Source organism: Ovis aries, chromosome 1, assembly GCF_016772045.2.
Source record: "Ovis aries strain OAR_USU_Benz2616 breed Rambouillet chromosome 1, ARS-UI_Ramb_v3.0, whole genome shotgun sequence".
Lineage (NCBI taxonomy): Eukaryota > Metazoa > Chordata > Mammalia > Artiodactyla > Bovidae > Ovis > Ovis aries.
The window spans coordinates 87461104-87474994 of record NC_056054.1 but is presented as its reverse complement, the minus strand read 5'-3'; the positions used below and the strand labels follow the sequence as shown (position 1 = coordinate 87474994).

Below are 13891 nucleotides of genomic sequence, written 5' to 3'. Positions count from 1 at the left end.
TCATTTAAAGTGAATCCATTTAAAAATATGTAAGTCCCCCTATTTATATTTCATTACATAAATGCCCTGTTTCTCCTCAGGAAAAGCCAAAATGAGTTTGCGGGTGGAGTGGGGTAGAGGGCGGAGAGCGTTGTGAAGCACCGCCAGCGCAGAGATGTCCTCTTTGGCTAGCGAGACGTAGCAGCACCCTGAAGCTGGTGGGGCAGCACCCTGCGAGGTCCAGGCCCACCCACCTGGCCCCGGGGTCAAAGGGAAGCAGGTAAGGGCCATACGGGGCCAGGCCCCAGGCCTGAAGATCAGCAATGTTATTGCTGATTAAAAAAAAAAAAAAAAAAAAGCATGGCCTCACAGTAAAGTCTGGCAATATTATGAATAGAACTATGGCTCATATTTGGAATAGTTTGAAATCATTTAAAAACATGTTTTAGACAGTCCATGGGCCCAGTATGAGGTGGTGATTCTGCTCCGAAGCCAAACTGCCTGGGTTCAAATCCCAGCTTCCCTCCTCACCAACCACCAGCCTGGCCAGGTTCTTCCCCTCACTGAGCTGATTCCCTCAGTGCCAGGGAACGGAGCACGGCCACCTGGTAATGGCGAGGGGAGGACAGCTTGTACAGGTCTCAGGAGCGGGCCTGGCCCCCAGCAAGTGCTCACAGATGTCAGCTCTGTGACACAGGGGTGTGCCTCGGGTGGGACAGGGCATGGCCATCATCACACAGCTGTCAGCACCCACGCCTCCTCACTCCTGGGCTCTCTCCATGTCTAAAGGGGAGGCAGCAGCAGTGACTTCAAAGAACCTGCCCTCTCCACAGCCCTCCAGGTCCCTGAAGCCTGGAGACCCTGTGCCGCAAAAGGTGAGCTTTGAGCCCAGGGCCCGGGAATCTGACGTGTACCCAGCGACCCTGAAGCTCAGCCAGGGACAAGCACCAGGATCAGAGAAGGTACAGGCAGGTAGATTCCTCTCTGCCCTGCCTTTGCTGCTCATGGAGCCAGAGGTGATCCAGGCAATGGGAGGCCAATTCGGTGCTGGTCTTGCTTGACCAACCACCAGCCAACTGTGCAAAGTGGCACCATTACCTGGCCTCTCTACACCTTGCTTTCCCTGTGTGTGCAATGGGTAGGTCTGGATGATCCCGGAGGCCCTTTCAGCTCTGCGTATATCCAGGGAGTGCTCCTCCCGCACATGCATGTGAGCAAGGTGTGACCTGTCCCAGGGACCAGACACTGCAGGCCCTTGGGTTTGTCTGTCAGGCCACCCTCTTCCAGATGAGAGCTCACTGGGGTGCTGTGATGATGCTTTGACCACCAGCCCTCTGTTCTCAAATCACTGCCCCCCATAGTAAATGGGGTGGGTTGTAAAGGTGCTTTCCCAAGAGGCACATCAGAGGATGCGGTGCCATGGTACATCCCGGAAGGATGCCTCAGCTGCTTAAAACACGATGCCGAGAAAGCCATCGGTTGCCAGATCTGTCACTTAGCAACAGATGCAGCTTACAGCTCAGAATAGCGCATGTGAGAGAAGCAGGCCGGGAGAGTGAACTGTGAATCTTCTTAAAAAGAGAAAAAAATAGTGTGACTAGGAGGCAGACAGGTAAAAATATCTTGGGGCCAGAGGGCTGATGGCTCCACAACAACCTTTCAAGCACAGCACTCACTCAGTAATTACTCCCGGGACGGGGGCAGGGCGGGGGGATGGCTGCTCACCCTGCAACCAAGGCCAAGCCAGGGGCCTCTCCACCCCACAGGAGCTGGGGAAGGGGGACCCTCTGAGCACCTGCCTCCTGAGGTCAGTAAGGTGGTGCCTGGTAACTCAATGGACAGACTCAAAGGAGTCAGTTTCAACGTGAGCCTCCCAGGTGAACTGAGTGGACAAGCTGCTATCTTGGGGAAAGAGGAGCCAAGAGGACCTCAGACCCTGAGGACTGACTTCACTGAAACCCTGGGGGTGCTCAGTGTTGCTGCCTTGGGTGGGTGGGTACTCTGGAGAGAGGGTTACAAGTCTGTAAATGCAAATCTCTATCACAGGGCTTCCCAGTGGCTCAGTGGTAAAGAATCTGCCTGCAACACAGGAGACCTGGGTTAGATCCCTGGATCAGGAAGATCCCCTGTAGAAGGAAACGTATTCCACTCCAGTATTCTTGCCTGAAAGCTCCCATGAACAGAGAAGCCTGGAGGACTGCAGTCCATGGGATCACAAAGAGTTGGACATGACTTGGCTACTAAACCACCGCCACAGCACAGGGAAGCCATGGGCCCCCAGAAGAGAAGCGCAGTGGAGAACGCCCAGCTCCCTGGGCCATACAGCCAAGGCCAACTCAGGACTAAGCAGTGGTGAGAAGGAAGCGAGGTCAGGTCCCTTCCTCTCAGGGAACTTAACAGCTTCCTGATTTCCAGGTGACAAGCCGTGGTGGTCCACACACTTTTTCTAATTACCTCAAAGCCTCTGGGCTTCCACTGAGCCCAATACAGATCAGACTGTTAAGAGACCCAAGTTGTCCTCCGAATTATTTTTAACTATCTTATTGGAACCTCTGGCAGTCAACTGATACAAACTGCTCCAGGCAGGCCCTGGCCTGGGGTGGCCACTCAACTTGGGTTTTCTCGCCCAGGAGGCACAGCCAGGCGCCAGCACATTCCTGGCCTCTCCCTCCTCCACCCTCCATCCCCACATCGCCAAGTCCTGTCAGTGGGTTCAGATCTGTCCTCTCCCAGCCTCGTGCTCTAAGTCAGGCCTTCTCTCCATGGAAGGCCAGCATCAGGCGCCCAGCTCCTCCAGGCCTTTGGAGGAGATACCATGTCTCCCCACACCCACTGCCGTCGCATCACCGTGGCAGCTCCTCACGTGGGCCCCCTTCCACCTCCCTGGCCCTGGCTCCCCGCCCCTCCCTGGCCCACTCACCACCCCTCATTCTCTGCCTCTTCGACCTTCTAGTCTTTGAAGGTCCAGCTCAAGGCCCAGCAATGACGTGACGCCTTCCACAGCTGTCTAGTGAGAAAGAACATCCCTTTCTCTCCCTTCCTCAGCACACTTCTTGTAAGACTATTTGCTACTTTTACCATCTGGCTTTCTAGTATAGCTAGTTATCTAAGGCCTGATTCCTTTTTGAACCACAAGGCTCCCTGAGGGCAGGACCCAAGATGGATCAGCTCTGTGCCCCTCCCCATTGCCCCACACCCAGCAGGGCCTGGCGCACAGGACAGGACATGGTATTCACAGATGCTCCGAGGTCTCTGCCTGCACACCCTCCAGGAACAGCATGCTTCCCTGCTTCCTATGTTAAATCGGAACTTTGGCCTTCTACTTTGAAACAAAGATGTGACGGCGGAAAGCTAACAGCTCTGAGCAGAGACGTGGTAAACCTACCAGAAGTCGTCTGCCCAGCCAGGGGCTCTAATCTGGTGCAGCCTTGCAGCACATGTGGGGAGGACCCTAGGCCTTGGAAGACAGATTTCTAGCCCTGACTCATCTGGAAAATAGGGAACAGCTCTTACCTACTAACTGCATCTGGTTATCACATGGATAGAAGGAGAAAGAGAAAGAAAAGCTTCCTGAAACATCGAGTCAACAGAACAGCCACTTCTGACTCCATTTCACAGATTTTCCAGCTTTGTGCTATGGTCCCCAGTCATTATCCCAACTGACCGCATCTTTGCTTCTCCAAGGCCAAATTCTGGTGACCAAATACTACATGTGCTCAATAAATATGATATGAATGAACTGAGTGAGCAAATCAGTGAATTGATGTATTTTGAACTCCTCAAATTTTCCAGAATCTGATGTTATTTCTCAGCTTCAAATTTTCCCATCTTCTGACATGATACTCTGATCCTGGGAGCATGTGATGCCCCAAGCAGCTGTTTGAAGCTAACATAAACTAAGAAGAAGTCTGGCCATTGCTCAAAGACATTTTGCCTTTCATACAGGAGCTATGATCCGTGCCTCCTTGTCTCCACTTTGCAGGCAAGATTCATCCATACCACAGAGAAGTAATCACTGGATGGGCATGGTCTTGGCGTGGAGCCTTCCAGAGGCTAACACACAGGCAAAGGAGCCAGTGGAATCTTCTACATCTCGTCTCACCTTCCTGTTGCATTTACTGAGCAGGTTCTCTGCAGCTGATATTTTATTTTCTTAGTCAAGGAGGAAGGAAAGCAGGAAAAGGGGCAGATGGTCCACGGGGGGAGGAACTGGCACTGGAAAATATGGGAGAGGCCAGTGCCAACAAAAGCTTTTGGTTCAGTTCTACCAAGTCATGTGAGGGGGAATGCACGCCCAGTGAGTGTGAAAGCAAGCGCAGCACCGTGGTTGCCCCTCAGACGCCTGAGCCTTCCACTAGAATTTAGGCGCTTGAGGGCAAAGTGGAGTGGTGATCATGACAGTTTCAGAAGCAGCACGGGGACTCCTCTCGTGAGCCCAGTGGCTGAGACTCCATGCTCCCAATGCAGGGCCCAGGTGGGTCCCTGGTCAGGGAACTAGATCCCATCTGCCCCAACCAACGACCCTGACTGCCACAGCTGAAACCCAGTGCAACCATATAAATAAACAAATCGTTTTTAAAAGACCAGCAGCGCATAGGCTATCCTTCTTGAGGGCTGGCTATCCTTCTTGAGGGCTGACTATCCATAGCAGCCATTGTGTTGAATAGACATTATTTCCTTTAACCCAACCAAAAGCTGTATGAGGCTGGTGCCACTCTTATCCCCATTTTACAGATGAAGAAGTAGAGGCTCAGAGGGGATACATTACTTGTAATTTCTTTGAACTTAAGACTTTTTGGTGCTGGTACTTTCTTGAACTTACCAGAAAGCGTCCCTGGAAGGTTTTCACCCAACTAGGTCACCACTCCACTTGACCAACAGCCCATCTGAGACATTGTTGACTGCACATTCTGATTTTAAGATGTGACACTGTGCAAAATTACACATCTTGGGATCGATGAAATATAGCACACAGTCCAAAAGTGGAGGCCTGGAGTCCCAACCACCAACATAAAGTGACTCCAGAATCTCTCAGCCACCACACTGTCCCAGAAAGATCATGGGATTTGGAGTCAGGGAAACCTGGGCCTGAGTCCCACAGCCACTTGCAAGTCATGAGTCTTTGGGAGGGTTTACAGCCTCTTTTGGTTTCAGCTTCTGGACCTGAAAAGAAGGGGATGAGGCTCTGACCTCGTAGGACTGTCATGAGGATAAAATTAAATAACACAGGGAGCACACCATAAACCCCATCAGCTGCCCCTCCACATGCGAACATGGGGGAAATGGGCTCAACCAGAGGCCCCGTTCACCCATGTGCTTGCAGCATCCGGGAACCAGCCTGGAACAAGCACGTGGTACCTGAGGACGTGTGGGGCTAGTGGGGGATGCAGGTGTTTGGAGCTCCAACTTATTTCCACTTCTCTCTTGAACTGAAGGAGAATGGAGCCCAGAGACTCTGACGAACTAGAGATACTACTGAAATATGGGATTTAAAAACTTCTCTGTATTTTCCCTCTCTCTTTCCCTCCGTCCTGTCCTTTATTTCCTTCAACAGATATTTACTGAACAGTAACTGAGCATCAAGCCCTGTCCTAGTACAGCAGAGAACAGAGAAAACAATGTCCCTGCTCTGGGGGATTTAGAGGACAAATAAAAATCACATATAATACAAATTAATATCACATGAAAATGAAAAGTGAAAGTCGCTCATCATATCCAACTCTTTGCAACCCCATGGACTATACAGTCCATGGAATTCTCCAGGTCATAATATTGGAGTGGGTTGCCATGTCCTCCTCCAGGGGATCTTCCCAACCCAGGGATTGAACCCAGGTCTCCCGCCTTGCAGGTGGATTCTTTACCAGCCAAGCCACCAGGGAAGCCCAAGAATACTGGAGTGGGTAGTCTATCCCTTCTCCAGCAGAGCTTCCCAACCCAGGAATCGAACCGGGGTCCCCTGTATTGCAGGTGGGGATTCTTTACCAGCTGAGTTACCAGGGAATATCGTATATATAGGCATAAACTATATCCATAGTGACATCAAATAAACATATACAGGGGATAGAGTGAGGTAGGGATGCTATAATGTATAGGGGGTATTGGAAAGCAACTCTGCTAAAGACCTGAAAATGTGAGAGCACAAGCCAGGATATCGTGGGGAAGCAATCACGACAGGGGGAACAGAAAGTGCAAAGGTCCAAGGCAGGAGCCACACAGGTGCTATGCTTAGAGCATCCTAAGCCAGGGTAGAGTCAGATATGCTGAGACAGGAGAATAGCTGGCAGCCTGAGCAGGCAGGACTCATCAACCATGGAAAGGAGTGTGGGTCTTCCCTCGAACAGAAGACTGTTTTTAAAGGGATGGATGGAGTACAAGTTAAAAAGCACATGGATTAGGAGTCTGGGATTAGCAGATGCAAACTATCACATATAGGATGCATAAATGGCAAGGTTCTGCTGTACAGCACAGGGAACTATGCTCAGTAACCCGTGATAAACCATAATGGAAGAGAATATGAAAAAGTATGTATACATATGAATAACTGGATCGCATTGCTATACAGCAGAAATTAACACAGTGTTGTACATCAACTACATAAATCTTAAAAAGAAAAAGCAGGTAGGTTAGAGATGGTAGTGACTTGGGCCAGGCTATTGGATAAGGTTGAGGTTTTAAAGAGAGGAAAACAGAGGACCCAGGGTACTGAAATGTATACAGGCCCCGAACAGAAGACCCATGAAACTGTCCTGATTTAGAAAAAAAAATTATTTTTTAAGTCAGTTGTGAAAACAAAAAGTCCAAGAGTGACAAGCAAAAGCCTGATTCCCTGCTTTTCTTATTTGTGGGAGGCCCACAGTGGCAACAGATGGGTCCTTACAACCTCTGCCCTAATCCTCTGAGCTGGATTTTCTTACAGCCACTATTTCCTCTTGTTCCAGAGAAAGACAGAAGGAATCACGGGTGTCCAATTACCTAAATTACCCACCAGACTGCCGAAGAGCACTTGAAAGAATAGTGATCAGAAACTCCTAATTACAGTCCCAACATGATGTCTCCTTCCTGAGGACCAGAAACGTTTGTGTCTCTTTCCCCAGCAGCCTTCAGCACGGCTTTGTGGAGGGGTGGGCAGAAAGGCACCCCCATCAGGAGCAAGTCACCAGCCACCTGAGATCGCAGCGGAGGGAGCACACGTTTGAAGACCTACTGTCCTTCCATATGTTATTTATCTCCAAAACAACTTGGGGTAAGATGGAATGCTCATTTTACAGATGAAGAAGCCTAAGCTAAGGGAAGATAACTACGGTATACTAGATAACTACCACGTACTAGATTACCCAGCCATGAAACAGATGAGACAATCCAAGCTGTGGTCTGCCTCACTCAGTAGTCCGCACTCTTCCAGACTTTGGTGCTTTCCAGTCTTCCACACGTGATGACGCACAGAGAAGAGAATACTGCCACGGCACATTGGGTAAATGGAGAGGCTTCTCCATTCTAGGCCCTTCAAGGCTATTCCAGGGGATGAAGGTGTCATTACCTCTGGGCCACATGCCCCCCATCTGGGGCCCTGGTTAGGAAGTTCTCCAGTGCACTGTGCCACACTGCAAAGCGACACACGTGAATCTCATTCAGCAAGTCAACAATGGAGCAAGTCCATCTACCATCATTCCTCCTGGAGTTCAGGAGCTTTCTTACTTGGCCAGGTCCATTCCCAAAGCTAAAAGCATAATGGAAACTGGGGGACTGGTCAAGGAGATTCCTTCCAGTGGTTCTAAAGGAGTCCCCAAACTACTAGCTGGCAGGCTGTCTCAGAGGTGTGCCAGGACCGTGGACAGCACCCATCGGGCCATTCTGAAAGCCAGCGCTGGCTGCCCGTTACAGGAGCATGCTGTCCTCCCTGTAGACCCCCAGGAAGAGGAGATCCATGTCTTCCCTGAGCACTCACCTGGCAGCACCTGCTGGAGCCATCGCATCAGATGACTGTTCACATCCCCTGAATGGTAGCTTTACCAAACAGCACTGCTAGCCTGGAGTTGGATTTAAAACCACAGGAGCCCAGAAGTCAATAACTAAAGAGAAAATGCAGCCAGCAGGAATTTGGGGTGTGGACCAATAGATTCTATTTGCAAGTGAAATAATAGGTGGCAAATTAGTGGTGTACAGAATCCAACAGAAGTTCCAATTAAACCCGTAATTAGAAATGATGGAATACAGCAAAAGGAAACTTATCTTCAAATGAACTGTGAGTAGGCTGTGGAAGACAGAGTGGCAACTCAGTGGGTCAGATGCAGTCGATTCAATGACTTCCAGGCCTGGAAGCTGGGGTGTTACTTCCTCTGGCCCCACGCTTGCCCCATCCTCACTCCACAAGTGGGCTCAGAGCAAAAGCATTTTCAGTCTCAGCTCCCAAGCTGGGGACTCACGCTGCCCAAGCCTCATCTGACACAGGATTGTTCTCTAACAAAACGTACCTGGTTTTAAACATGAGAATAATTTGGTACAGTAATGCATCTTACACCTGGGCTCACGTTTTCACATGTGAATTTTCTGTGCACAGTGAATATCTAACTATATTTTTTAATAACTGAATTTATCCAGAGATGGACCATATCTTAATTTTTAAAATTACTCATGGGGGATGGGGGATGGGAGAGAGAATTACCCAAAGACTGTATCTCCTCAAAATGGCTGTCTATGGAGCAAGGGCTTCCAAGAAGACTTCTTTGTTCCCTGGGGGCGCTTACCTTTCAACAATCCACCCTCACTTTCAGAAACTTCCCCATCGTGAACAAAGAGGGCTCAAAGATGCGAGGCAGGCTAGGAGAGTAGGGACCTATTCTTCCAGGTGATTTCTCAGAGAGAGAAGAGATGGAGAAGCAGAAAGAATCAGAGACCAAGTTTCCCAGAAGAGTCAAGGACGCACGTGGTGGAGCCCCAAGGGTGAGGAGCACAGGCTCCATGGGACAGGACCAGGAAGCAAGCAGCATCCCCCTGGGCAGCCCTTGCCGCCACTGCTGCCAATGACCTTGGAGGGTTAGCAGTTTCACTCTGGGGTCTGGGGCCTCACCAGAAACTGCTGCAGGTCCCTGGCACACACTCTCCAGCAGAGAGACCTGACACATCAGAGCCCACCAGTGACTGGCTGCCCTTTGTACTGCAGAAGCAAAAATCCTCAGGCATCCTCACATTTGTTCTGACTCTTCCTTCACTGCTCCTAAAAACAACTCCAGACTGGGACAGACTTTATAGGAATGAGGTTGGGGTGGTAGCGATCAGGAAGAGAAAGATGGACAGGACAGTAAAGCATCGAGACGGCGCCTGGGATGTTCTTCTGGATTCCAACCAACCTGGGACCACATACTGTATTCCCCCTTAGAAACTGGGGTATGCTCCTTCTCTACCAATTTCCCATTAGTGGAGGTTCATGTCCCTCTTCTCAGAGCAACAGCTTAAAGAAACAAACTCACAGGTTTAGACAACCTTGTTTGGGTAAATACCTATGTTGTCAGCAAAAATTTATTAAGAACTTATTATGGATTCACATCACATAGACATCAAGAACATGAAGTCTGGAAACTAACAGACCTGAATGCAAATTCTCAGGTTGCCACCCACTACCGTGTGACCTTGAGCAAATTATTTAACCTCTCTGAATTCAAGTCCCACATCTGTAAACTGCTGAGAGCAATAATATGCCTCCTGGGACTGTAATGAAGGTTAAATGAGATAGTAAATGAATGAAGCATTTAGCACAGCTCAGAAGCTTCAATAAAAACTTAGATATTATCACTGTGTGCTAAGCACCCAGCACTCTGCTGCTGCTGCTGCTGCTGCTGCTGCTGCTGCTGCTAAGTCGCTTCAGTCGTGTCCGACGGCAGCCCACCAGGCTCCACCATCCCTGGGATTCTCCAGGCAAGAACGCTGGAGTGGGTTGGCATTTCTTTCTCCAATGCATGAAAGTGAAAAGATCCAGCACTCAGCCCTCCTAAAAGCAGGCCAAGCAGGCATTTCCCCACAGATGACCATCCCACCTGCGATCACGGGGCATGCACTACCACAGAGCTACCCGTGGTACTGTGCTTCTGACCTCTGGAAGTCAGAAGGGATGCCAGACTAAAGAAGGCTGATGTAAAAGGAATCTATAATAACAGAATTTTTCCCCATCCTGGTGCTCCAGAAATTTTTGTAAGGATTTCTTGCAGCCCAGCCTGAGAGTGAGCAATAACTCAGACCTGGTTTAGGAAAAGACAAAATCCATCTTCCTTTTAAACTGTTCTGCTGCTTATCTTAACAGCTTTGAAGGGATTAATGATGCATCGTTCTGCTGCAGCAAATCTGGACAGGAAGGAGCACGAGGAAAAGGAAGCTGCACAGACAGAAAGAACTTGCTTCTTAGGATTCCTCTCATCTCCTCTCTGTATTTATTGTATCATCCTTGGAATTTGCTCCCAGATGCAACTGGGAGGGCAGTGATTCCAGGGTACATGTACCACTCACTCTCATGAGCATGCACACACGTGCACACGCACGTGCACACACACACACACACTCACATACATGCATTTCCAGTCACAGGCTAGAGTTCCCTGAGTCAGCATGGCTTCTTTCTTGCTGTCCTGGGGGGTCCCCTGATTTTCTTTGCTCTTGAGGGGCACACATCTTAGGTCAGCACCCAGCGGCCCCAGCACAGCTCTGCCCACCCCCTACCCACCCCCACCACCCGACTCCACATTCCACCGCCCTGCTCTTACTCAGGCTTCCCCACTCAAGATCTCCCAGGGGACACTTGAGGGTTGGAAATAGGTCAGTTTTAAGCTGCACTATAGGTCCTTCTCAACCACATGGAAAGCCCTGCCACTTTCATCCCTCTCACACCAAGAAACAAGGACAGGAAGAGAAAGACTCACTTCTGATTAAGATCCATGAGGAAAGGGGTGCGGAACTAACATTTAATGAGCATCTGCTAGGTGTCTAGCACTGGGCTTAAAAATAAGCCTGCAGAAAAGGTACTACTGGCCTCCCTGCTCTACAGTGGAGGAGATCGAGCCTCGGGAGGTGAGGGACTTGCCCAAGGTCACCCCACACTGGCACATGGCAGAGCACTGGGCCCAGTTCTCACTGAAATCACCGGGTCTCCTCCCCCCACACCCCAACCCTCTCTTCCACTCTCCCCTCCCCCAACCCGGCCCTGCTCACCTTTCCCATGGGCTCACAGCTCCAGGACACTTGCCCAGTAGCCAGATCTCTGCTTAGCTCACTCTGGAGACTTGCTCACCTTCGGTCGGTGACGTCAAAACACTGGAAGCTTGGGTCCTTGTCACTCACAAGTCCCAGTAAAGAGCTTCATTCAACTCACAAATAGCTGACACACAACTCTGCATGTGACTCAGGCCAAACACTCACTCCGATCAGGCTGGTGGGCACAATCTGCCTTCTGCACTGAGTCACCCTCCAGGCTGAGCTGCAAGGATTTGCTGAAACTCACCACCTACTTAGCCACAGCTGCTCCATTAGAGAAAAAGCCAGCAGAGGAGCTGAGCCTCTGATGGTACCCATGGATGGGCCACAGCCAAGGACAAGTAGGTATGACCTCAAAGCTCTTCCTGCCCAGGTCCACTTCAGCCTATCATGCAATAATGCAAGCACAGCATGAGACACAAGAAGCCCTCTGTTAACCACCACTCACTCTGACCTTGTTCTTCAGACATCAGTCCAATACAGTATAACTAAAGTTTTGGTTGAATTGGGTCAGGGGGAGCATTTCAGGATTTTTTTAGTTCCTGAAAGTTCCCATTAACAGAAGCAATGCCCTCAAAACAAGCTTCCTTCTCTACACCCCTGACCTATCTCCCTAACCCAAACCCACTCGCCTCGTGTTCACAGTTGAATTGCCCAAAGGTAGCTTCGGCTAGAAATTCCTTAATCTAAACGATCCGATAAAAATTTTCTCAAAGAACGAAAGAGGAAAGAGAACATTTTTTTTTTTAACTCTCCTTGACAGCGACTGGATTCTGTAAGGTGAGTGGCCTCGGGATTTCTGAACACTTGCAGCCCTAATGGGGCTGTCTGAGCCTTAAAAGGAAAGAGCAGGTGGCCGCGCCCCTGCGGGAGCGATCCACCCTGGAGCACTACAAGCATCGCGCGCCGCTGGAGAGCACGGTGTGCACAGGAATAAACGTGGCAGAGGCCTCGCTCCCGAAGCGGCGCCCCCTCCAGACCTGCACCTCGCGCACCTACGTCCGCATCTCCGCCATTCCGTTCCCAGACGCGCTTCCCTGGAGGGAGCATGGGCTCTCTGCTATCTAGCTTCGACTTCAGCCAGGACCAGCCCCAAGACTGGGAATTAAATATTTATCTCAGGCGCGAGCGCTCTGCTTCTCTTGCCAATGTTACTGTCAAGGTCATGGGCCTGAAGCCGAGTGGCTGGGGCTGGGGTCCCCAGCCGCGCAGGAGACTCCCGGTGAGAACTGCACCCTAGGCGCGCAGCTCTAGGCGGCGGTTCTTGCCGGGCCTCCTCCCCGGTCCTCCGCGCGCGCTTGCCTCGGCAGCTCTGCCCGATTACCTCTGGAGTTCTTCGGCCCTCCTGGGCCAGGGAAGGTGAAGCCGGGTGTCCACCCCGTGAGCGGGGCGCAGGGCACCCGCGAAGCGCCGGAGAAGCTCGGGCCTCAAGGTTCCGTCGCCAGGCAACGGCGGATCAAGTGGCTGGGGCCCTCGCACAGCCAGGCGGATACCGGGGCAGCGCCGCCTCGCACCTCAGTCCTTAGGCCTCCCTGGCTGGGGCGGGGCCGGAACAGCTGAAGTTGCGGCGGCTGGTCCCATAAAGCCAGGCGGGGCGCGGACAGCGACTCACCTGTCCCGCGTGGGTCGTAGCGCGGTCTCGGCTCCTGCACTCGGACCGAGCAGCTTCGGTCCCCGACGGGTGGCGGGCGCACAGCCCCTCCCACGAGCAGTCCGAGTGTGGCGGCGACCGGCCCCAGCCGGGGCTGGGAGGAGACCCGGAGCCGCGCACGGGCGCACGCGACTCTGATCACTCCTCGTTCCCTCCCTCGCCGCCGGTCCCGGTCGGTCTCCCGCCCGCGCCGTGCTCGGGCCTCGGGGGAGCGGTCCGTGAACCCAGGTACCGCTGCGGAGGGAGCGCGTGAGGCTGCAGGCGCCGGAGCCCAGTGCCAACCTCCCTGCACTCGGGCCGCGCCGGCTCTGCGGAGCGGAACGGAGCGGGGCGGAGCGCAGCGCTGCGCGCACTGTTCCCTCGCTTTGCGAAAGGCCACCCTGACGGCGGGGCGCCGTGACGCAGGCCTGACTCACGCGCGGCCCCGCGTCAATGCGAGGTTCTGGGGCCTCTGATGGCAGACGTAGGCGGAGTGGGCCAGGAGAGGGAGGGGTCTGCATGGGAGCAGCCTCCTGAAGCCCCCGGCCAAGGAACCCAGACCCTGGAGAAGCAGTACCAGATTCTGCCCTAAAAGAGAAATGGGACCCCCATGGCCAAGGCCCTCCTGAGCCTGCGCCTCACGTCCTTCATCTTTCCAGGCCCATCTCTTTCGGCTGTCTGATATGAACTCAGCACCAGCCAAACCTGGTTATTCCCCTGCCCTGGCCACTTCCACCTCCATGCTTCTGTTCACTCTCTTCTCAATTCCCCACTCCACTGTCCTTCCACCTTACCACTCCTCAAGATCCTTCCGTGTGTGGTTCAGCTCCTCAAGACGTCACTCATCTCCTGAGCTCCTATGTAAGGGGGAGGCTGCAGGAGGTGCAAAGATCACTGCTCTGGGAGATAAGGGTGTGGAACCTCTGGGAGAGACAGAGTGGGGTTTACCTAGGAACCCATAATTCAAGACAGAAGGATGGGAGAACCCTACAAGATGAGTAAAGTGAGGACTTACGGAGGAGATGAGACAGGATCCTGGCCACA

General features: G+C 52.0%; 1 protein-coding gene across 3 annotated transcripts in view; it reads right to left on the bottom strand.

Moving 5' to 3' along the window:
* Positions 1 to 13178, bottom strand: part of SLC6A17 (solute carrier family 6 member 17) — a 55839-nt gene extending 42661 nt beyond the window's left edge. Inside the window, exon 1 of one of the 3 annotated variants that reach the window (XM_012178162.4) lies at positions 12542 to 13178. The gene's annotated coding sequence lies outside the window, so the exon portion shown is untranslated. Of the gene's footprint in view, positions 1 to 11175; positions 11280 to 12541 lie in introns of those variants that run through there. The other 2 variants (XM_012178160.4, XM_060401390.1) reach the window with 2 other exon arrangements.
* Positions 13179 to 13891: the final 713 nt, after the last annotated feature.